Source organism: Gracilinanus agilis, chromosome 3 (assembly GCF_016433145.1).
Source record: "Gracilinanus agilis isolate LMUSP501 chromosome 3, AgileGrace, whole genome shotgun sequence".
In the NCBI taxonomy this organism is placed as follows: domain Eukaryota; kingdom Metazoa; phylum Chordata; class Mammalia; order Didelphimorphia; family Didelphidae; genus Gracilinanus; species Gracilinanus agilis.
The window spans coordinates 327,358,591-327,367,679 of NC_058132.1; positions in this window are offsets into that span (position 1 = coordinate 327,358,591).

Here is a 9,089-nt window from a genome sequence, read left to right on the forward strand (position 1 = left end):
CATCCTTCCTAGGTATAGTTACATTTTAATACAAAAGTCTGTAATTTCAGAACCATGGCAGACCAGTTAGAGAGATATTTAGACGCAGGGGAGACCTTTTTATAACATATCTCAAATGATATTTTTTTATGTTATTTATACTCAGGAAGTTGATAGGTAAGAAAAGTATTTATCAGAAGAAAAAACATTAGTATTTGCTTTATAACCATTGTAATACAGAGGAGAAAGTATGATGTTAGAGACTTTGATGTGAATCCCAGCTAAGCTCCATCATCTCTCTAGCATTTGTACATGGAACCAAAAGGGGAGGAATATACCTACGAAATGGAATATATCTGTTAGCAAGCATATTTATAGTGATCTATTTTCATTATTGATGAATGGTGAGATATATGCACACTACCAACTCAGTATCCAATATGCTATGCAAGTGTCTTTGGCACTTAGAAGAGTCAGGAATATAACTGGTCCTCAGCAAATAAATATGGAAGAAATGTATTCATCAATTGAATCAAAATTAATTGAAATTAATTTATCAATTAAAACTGTTCTGCCTCCTGGATCATATACTCTTGAATCATCTAATCAAAAACATTTTTTGCCCTGACTTCCCTTCTGCTGCCCCATCTTGTTCTTCTTTCTCACTGTTATCCTGTAACTCCTTTACTTCCTCTGTTCTCCTAATCTATCACCCCCATTCTGGTCTTGACTGTATGATTAGCTAATGTGACAGGGCACATTTTTTTCACCTCTTAAATCCATTTCTCCCAGGTCTTGATGTTCACACCCTGTCCATTGTCCACACCCATTCTTTTCTCTTTGTTAAAATAAAGGGTTCTAGGGGCAGCTGGGTAGCTCAGTGGATTGATAGCCAGGCCTAGAGATGGGAGGTCCTAGGTTCAAATCTGGCCTCAGACACTTCCCAGCTGTGTGACCCTGGGGAAGTCACTTGATCCCCATTGCCTACCCTTACCACTCTTCTACCTAGGAGCCAATACACAGAAGTTAAGGGCTTAAAAAAAAAATGAAGGGTTCTAAGTTGATAAAAGTTATTGGGGAGTGATATTGAGAAATAGGCTTTAAAACACAAAAGCATACATAAAACTTGTTTTTAAAGTTATACACTGTCTAAGAGGGATTTCCTATTGATTATGAGGCTTCCTAAATGCTCTGATTTGCAGATGACTGCAGTGACTACATTGAGTTCTGGAATATTACAGTCTCTCTTATGAAACCCACAAAAGTGTAAAAAAGTTTTTCTAACCATCCAAAATGAAAACAACAAAATGAATTTTTTAAACATTTATCCAGATTGTGATATGCAGCTGTCTGTCAAATTTACAGATGAGGAGAAGACAGAGAGAGTGAGAGTGAGAGAGACAGACAGACAGACACAGACACAGACACCAAGACACACAGAAAGAGAGAGACAAAGGGAAAGAGAATCTTGGCTAGGTACTGTAGATGGAAGATAAACTGGCCCCATAAAAGAGACACATGCATCTCAATGGCATAGGACTTTAATGATTACTAGTTAATTGTTTACACAAAAGTCCATCTCTTTAAAATACATTCTTTAGGTGATATATGTCTGTGAATAATGAAATGTGAAAATCTTAGAGATTCAAAATTATAAAAAAATCCAAAGGGTGATGGAAAGCTACATGAAAGTATAAGTAAACTGAAATGATGATTTATGTGAATGGCATAAAAATATCCTCAAAAATGTATTTACCAGACAAAAGATGGCTAATTATAGTATAAGAATGAGAAACAACAGAAAGACAATTGGAGTGTTGCATCAATATGCCAAACATTGTATAAGAACCAGAAGAAGGTCTCCAGTGCTTTTTAGAAGTTTTATAACAAAACATTGATTTTTACAGAAAGTGAAGATAGGGAAGAATTGTTGAGTAGTAAAGAGAATACACCGACCTCACTCTTTTCCAAACTGTACCATCTTCCTTAGTCAGGATGGCCTCCTTACTCTCCCATATCATATGAAAACCAAATCTATGTCTTCCTTCAAATTGTTCTGCAGGCTTCATATGCCAGACTTTGCCCTGTTAAACCAGATCTGTCATTCAAGGCCCAATTCAAACCCCGCCTCACTCCTAAAGCCTTCCCTGAAAAATCCTAATCTCTTTTCTCTCAGTTGACCTAAATTCTAGAGCTCTTTGAGTTCATAGCACTCCATTCAATTCTACTATCTTATGGGTTTAATATATATTAGTCTTTTCTTTTCAATTATCTTATAAGTAACAGGGAGGTAAGAACTATCTTGTCCTTCTGTGTCCTTTGCCATAATTAATACAGAGAAGAGTGCAGAGCATATGCTCAGTAGATATTAGTTGATTGCTTCCAACTTGTATTTAATAATTATTTTATGCTCATGATGTTTTTCCCACCCAAAGCCTGAACATATGCCCCTTGAGAACAGGAAGCATCTTACCTTGTCTTTATGTCCTATAGGAACTAGCACAAGTCTGTTGATTGGCTCTGGAATTTTTGTCTTCTAGTCTCACCCTCTCCCATCCTCCCTCTCATACCTACTGCTTCTGTGTAAAAGCCTGAACTCAGCCAGAGGGCCCTTAATTCTGGGCTTTGACACAGTTTACTTTTCACTTGAGTGATGAGAAAATGCTTTAAAGATAAAACTGGGGTTGCTGAAAAGGGAATAGTATGGATTTTCAGACTTTCCAGGGGAAGGGGGAGAGAGACAGACAGACAGACAGACAGACGGACAGAGACAGAGAGATGGAGACAGAGAGAGAGAGAGAGAGAGAGAGAGAGAGAGAGAGAGAGAGAGAGAGAGAGAGAGAGACGAGGGGAGAGAGGGAGAGAGAAATAGTCACACTCTGTGAAAGGATTGGAAAGATATTTGGCTGACTGCCTGTAGACCACTCTGGAACTGTTCCTATGTTTGGATGGCAAGCCTGTGTAATCCCTCACTCACAGGCAAGGCTCCTCCTGGCAATAGGATTTATTAGATGGTGTCTTTGAGAGGGCACTTGAGAGGTAACAGCTGCTGGATCATTGGCTTCTTGGCTAGATGGAGAAAAAACAAGCTAGGTGGGATTGGAGTTGCTTATAATGTCTTGGAAAACAAAACATCCTGTCATTTCTTCAGGATCATTGAGTAATCTGCTGTCCATCTGAGTGAATTTTTAAAGCAATTAAAGTTTACCTATCAAGTGCAAAGCTTTAAAGGAACAAAAAGAGCTTCCCACCCCTTCAATTTAACAAATCAATTTAATTAAACAAGTATTTATTAAGTATTTAGCATGAAAGGGACTGTATTAGATGCTGGGGATACAAAGAAAAAAATGTTAACAGTTCCTTCTTCAGAGTGCTTACATTCTATTTGACAATATCATGAGTAGGCAGAAAAATAAATGCATGGCAATTTGAGAACACTAAAACTAGATAGAAATATTGATATTTGGTTGAAATCCTTCTAAAATACATCATGCACTTTCCTTTATTTCTTTGTATGTGAAATATAATTTTATCTTTACTTGATGATTCCAGCTAATCATTATGTATATCCAGTGTTGTACTGTCCAATTTTCCTGTATCCTCTTTAATATTTATCATTTTCCTTTTCAGTTAATATTGGCAAATCTGATAGATGTGAGCTTGTACTTCAGAGTTATTTTAATTTGCATTTCTCTAATCAAGAGTGATTTAAAGCATTTGTTTATATGACAATACAGGGCTTTGATTTCTTCATCTGAAAACTGCCTATTCATATCCTTTAACGAGGGTTAAATACTGATTGGAGAATGGTTTACATTTTTATAAATTTGACTTAGTTCTCTATATATTTGAGTAATTAGGCCTTTATCAGAGATGTTTGCTATAAAATCCCTCCCCTCTTTCTGCTTTCTTTCTAGTTCTAATTTTCACTGCATTGGTGTGTTTGTACAAAATCTTTTTAATTTTATATAATGAAAAATTAATTATTTTACATCTTATGATGCTCTCTATTTCTTGTTAGGTCCAAAATTCCTATCTTATCCATATATCTGACAGGTAGGTATGATAGTTTCCTAAAGCTCTCAACAAAGAAGCTAGATTGCAGGTATGGACCTACCCACACTCCCAGATCTACCCTCCACCCAACAATACTCAAAATTGAGTTCCCTTTCTGCTGTGCATCATAGGTATTTATAGGGGTGGGTCCATCTGACTTTTGATCTTGGCTCATTCCACCTGGGTTCGTTCGGAGGTCTCAACCATGATCCTGTCACTCAAGGTGTCCTCCATCTTGTCCCAGAAATTCCTTATAACAACAGTGATCAGGTCCAAAAATATCATGTCTTTGTATCTTGTGACCATCACTTCTTCGATGGAAGGCTTCTGTGGAAACACAAGCTGCTTTTTTTTAACCATTTCTTTGATGAGAGTTCTTAAGTATTTCAAAGTAGTTTTTCAATATTGTTCTTATGTAAATTATTCTCTTTATTCTCTTCTGCTCACTTCACTTTATCAATCTGTAGTACTTAGGATCTCTGAGACTACTTTTGTCATTTTTTATGGCACAATAATATTTCATTACCTTCATTAAACACAATTCGTTCATCTATTCTCCAATTATCTGAGGCCAAAAGTACTGCCTTAGGTCTGTTGTGAGGATTACTTAGTTATTAGTTTATATATAGTTTATATGGACCTAGCAGGAAGGGCTGGAGAATTCCAAGATGGAATGAAGAAGCAGGAAGTGTCTTCTGGCTCACTGAGAGAGACTCCATGGTGGTTGGGACAAGCTGACTTTAGGAGACCTCAGTTTACCAGTGATCCTGTGGAAAGACCGTCACCTTCTACTTGTGGGAGATTTTGGTAGAGACTGCTAAATCCCAACCTGAGTTGCAGGTCACCTTTGGGCTGGGTCAGCTCCCAGAATCTACTCACCTGAAAGAGTACAGCAGGTGGTCCTGGAGGAGCAGAAACACTACTGGAGTGAGGCTGACCACTACTGTGAGGATACCCACTTCAGTCTTTGCTAGTCTCTGGGCCCTGTCTTGCTTAGGTCCCAGTTAGTGTAGATAAGTCCCTTCCCTGACCCTGGGTTTGCCCTTAGACTGAAGAGTGTAGTTACCCCTATTCCTATCCTTTATCTTAGTTGTCCCTGATTACAACTGTTATAAAACTCTTGCCTTTACTTTGCTGGTTTCCATAGGCCTAGACTAGATACTGCAGGGTGGCAGTTGGGCCTAACTGCCACTTCAGTAACAGACACCTCCTTAGCTGTTAAAACCAAGTCTCCCAATTTTGTTTGTTCCCTCCTTCTGTTACTCCTGTCACCCTCACACCCTTCTGGACCCACATTTTAATATTTAAGCCTACTTCTCTGGTTATTCCCCATTACAGGTCTTAGGTCTTTTTTTTAAAGTTTTCCTTCATTTTTTAAAATTTTCTTTCTCCTCTTTTTAATACTTCCTTCAAAAATAGGAGGTTTGCTTGAGACTATTCTTTCCCCAGTATTATCCTGCCTCTTAATGATTCTTCTACCACTCTTTGTTTCCCTGTTAACTTTAGTGTATTCCTATGCCTCATATCCTTTAGCTTTGTATATTATTCTTCTCATATACCTCAGTTATGAGAAATAGTGAGTTCTATCCCATTCGTTCTTCTTTCTACTTACTTCATTAATGTATTCCTTTTACCTTCCCTTCTCTTAACCCTCTTAAAAACCACAGAACAGAACCAATCCAAGCCCCACCTCTTTTTCATTTATTTATTCCTTCATTCCTTCATTCATTTGTTTATTTATTTATTTTGATTTAGTTCCTTCAATATCCTTTGAAGGCATCAAGATTCTCAACACTTGCTTCTTTTCCTCCAATTAGAACTTCAGCATTAGAACATCATACATCTCCTTTTAGCAGCTTAAATTAACTTAAGGTTTTAAGAAACTTTCTAATTTTGGGGGCAGATAAGTGGCTTAGAAGATAGAGAGTCAGAGCTAGAGATAGGAGGCACTGGGTTCAAATCTGACCTCAGGTACCTCCTAACTGTGTGACCCTGGGCAAGTCACTTAACCCCCATTGCCTAGCCCTTACCACTCTTCTGCCTTGGAATAGCTACTTAATATAGATTCTAAGACAGAAAGTATGGGTTAAATTTTTTTTTTAAGAAAAACAAACTTTCTAAGTTTCTCTGGACTCATGTGAATGAATTACAAAATTCCCACTTCCCTTCGTCTTTTAATCAGAAATATTAGAAAATTATCTATTCAGTTAAAGATCTATTTTTTCCTTTTTAGGATTATATTCATTAGGTAAATTATTCTTGGCTATATAAACATTAGTCTTGCCTTTTGGAAGATTATATTCCAGGATTTCCTCTTTTTTTAAGTAAGAGCTGCCAGATCTTATGTGATTCTCACTGTAGTTCCCTGGTACTTAAATTGCTGCTTTCTAGATGCTTGTAGTCTTTCTCACTCACCCACACCTACTTTCTTTTATGTGGGAACTCTTGAGTTTTACTCAAGGCATTCTTGGGGTTTTTCTTTTAGGGATACCTTTCACTAGATGATCTGTGAATTCTTTCTATCTCTACTTATTTTCCCCTCTGGTTCCAATAGATTCCTGTAGTTATAATTTATGATTTCTTGAAATATAGACTAAGTTTTTTTTTAATCTGAATTTTCAAGGAGTCCAAAAATTCTTAGACAATCTCTCCTTGACCCATTTTCCAGATCTGATATTTTTATACCAGGCCAGTAAGATGCTTGGAGAGCTCCACCCCTTTTTCTAGCTCAAACAACCAGAGACTTGCTGTCCCTGGGCAGTGCTGGACAATTTGGAAACTGTGATTGGCCCCTGTGAAAAGGGGCAGGGACAGGAAACCACCATAAAAGCCAAAAAATCCTTCAGCTGAGGCAGTCTGGAGAAGTTGAGTCTTGTGGAGAGTGTCTCCTGGAGGTAATCTTCAAGGGAACTTTGCTGGAGACTGCGGTGTGAATCGTGTCTTCAACCTAGATTCTAACTCCTGGACTACTTTGTTGGGTGAGAGAAAAGGGCTGATTACTTTCCTGGTTTCAGAAGAAAGTAGCTTCCATCTTGGAGGAGGCCTCATAGTTACTCACTACGGGCCCTCCTGGTAGAGGACTAGTATAGATATTTTCTCGAACCTCTCTCACATTTCTTTACTTTATTGTTTCCCCTCTAATTTGTAAATAAACTTCTAACTTGAGATATAATAACTTCAAAACCACGTTATTTCACATAATTAAGTCCAACCACTAAATTTAACCTTTACAGCACAGAGAATTAAAATGACTTGGTCTTGTTCATTAGTAATTTTAATCGTGCTGTCATATCCAACTCTTCATGACCCCAGTTGGAGTTTTCTTGTCTGGAGTGGTTTGCCATTTCTTTTTCCAGTTCATTTGATGGATGAGGAAACAGGGAAACAGGGTTAAGTGACTTGCCCAGGATCACACAGCTAGAGCATGCCTGAAGTAAGATTTGATCTCAGGAAGATAAGTCTTCTTGACTCAAGATCTGGGACTCTATGCACTATGGTGGTACCTACTTGCTTTGGTAATTACCAACTACCAAGAATATCTGTCTCTGATGATAGTCAGGGTTTGTTCTGTAATAAAATGGAATACAAAAAACAAGGTGGTATAGTGGGAAGAATGCTAGATTGGATATTAGAGGAACTAGGTTTGTATCTCAGATTCTTTACTCCCTTTGTGACCTTGGACAAGTCATTTTGTTTCCATGAGTCTCAGTTTCCTCAAGTATAAAATGAGGGATTTGGACTCATTGACCTCTAAGGTCTCTTCCAACTCTAAATCTGTTATCCTCTGACCTGTGAGGATGTTGGCTGGGATGTTTAGTAACATTAACTAAAACCAAATGTCCTATTACCATGATCCAAAAGGTGATACAATCTACAAAATAATCAATGTTTGGTTCTTTTGCTTCAGAGAAAAAGGATCTGTCAGGTTTGAAAAAATGTAGAACATTTATTTTCCCCCTGAGAGACAAGCTGGCCTAAGTTGAAAGTAATTCCCATCAGCTTGGAACTGGGTGGTCTGGTGAGAGGTTATTCTCAGTTAGATGTGGAGGCAGGAAGTCATTCAGAGAGATAATATTTATAAAGGCTAATGAACTCATCATAAATTTATTTCATGAGAAAATGTGGTACAATCTGAGTGACTTCTCCTAAGTCCCCAGATTGCTCAGTTTGAATAGCATTTATTTCAGATATAGAACCTCAGTGGCTAGAAGTTTCCTAGAATAGATGCAGTTGGTGGATGGTAGCAGGATGCTCTTTAAAAAAAATACATTCTTACCTTCTGTCTTAGGATCAATATTAAGTATTGGTTCTGAGACAGAAGAACGGTAAGGGCTAGGCAATGAGGGTCACACAGCTAGGTCCAAGGCCAGGCTGACTCTCTACCCACTGAGCCACCCAGCTGCCCTAGCAAGATACTCATACTACTGTTGTGTGAGAATTGATTCACAGTTGGGGAAATCAGAAAGTATGCTTTAAGGATACCCATCTCCTAATGAGATAATTTGTTAACAAATGACTTTTTGAATGAATAAATGAATGCTTAAACAAATGATATCCTTAGGTGTGACTTGAGCTCTATGGTTTAACTAATTTTGAAGGGCTTGGAAAATTAGAATTATAAGTATGGTTATGCTATGGAGTTTGTTGGTTTTGTTGTCATTTGTTTTGTTTTTGCAGATAAGTGGCAGAGTGGATAGAGTGCCAGTCCTAGAGTCAGGGATACTCAACTTGCCATCTGGTTTTGGATATTTACTGTGTAACCAATGGCAAGTCATTTAACCCTGTTTACTTTTCTCATGTATAAAATAAATGATTCATCTATAAAGTGAGCTGGAAAAGGTAGTGGCAAACCATCTTATTATCTTTGACAAGAAAAGCCCAAATATCCAGCTCTTTGTGACTTTCATTTGGGGTTTTCTTTGCAAAAATACTAGAGTGGTTTGCCATTTTCTTCTCCAGCTTATTTTATAGATGAGGCAATGGAGGCAAACAAGGTTTAGTGATTTGCCCAGGGTTACACAACTAGGAAGTGTCTGAAGCTAGATTTTCACTTA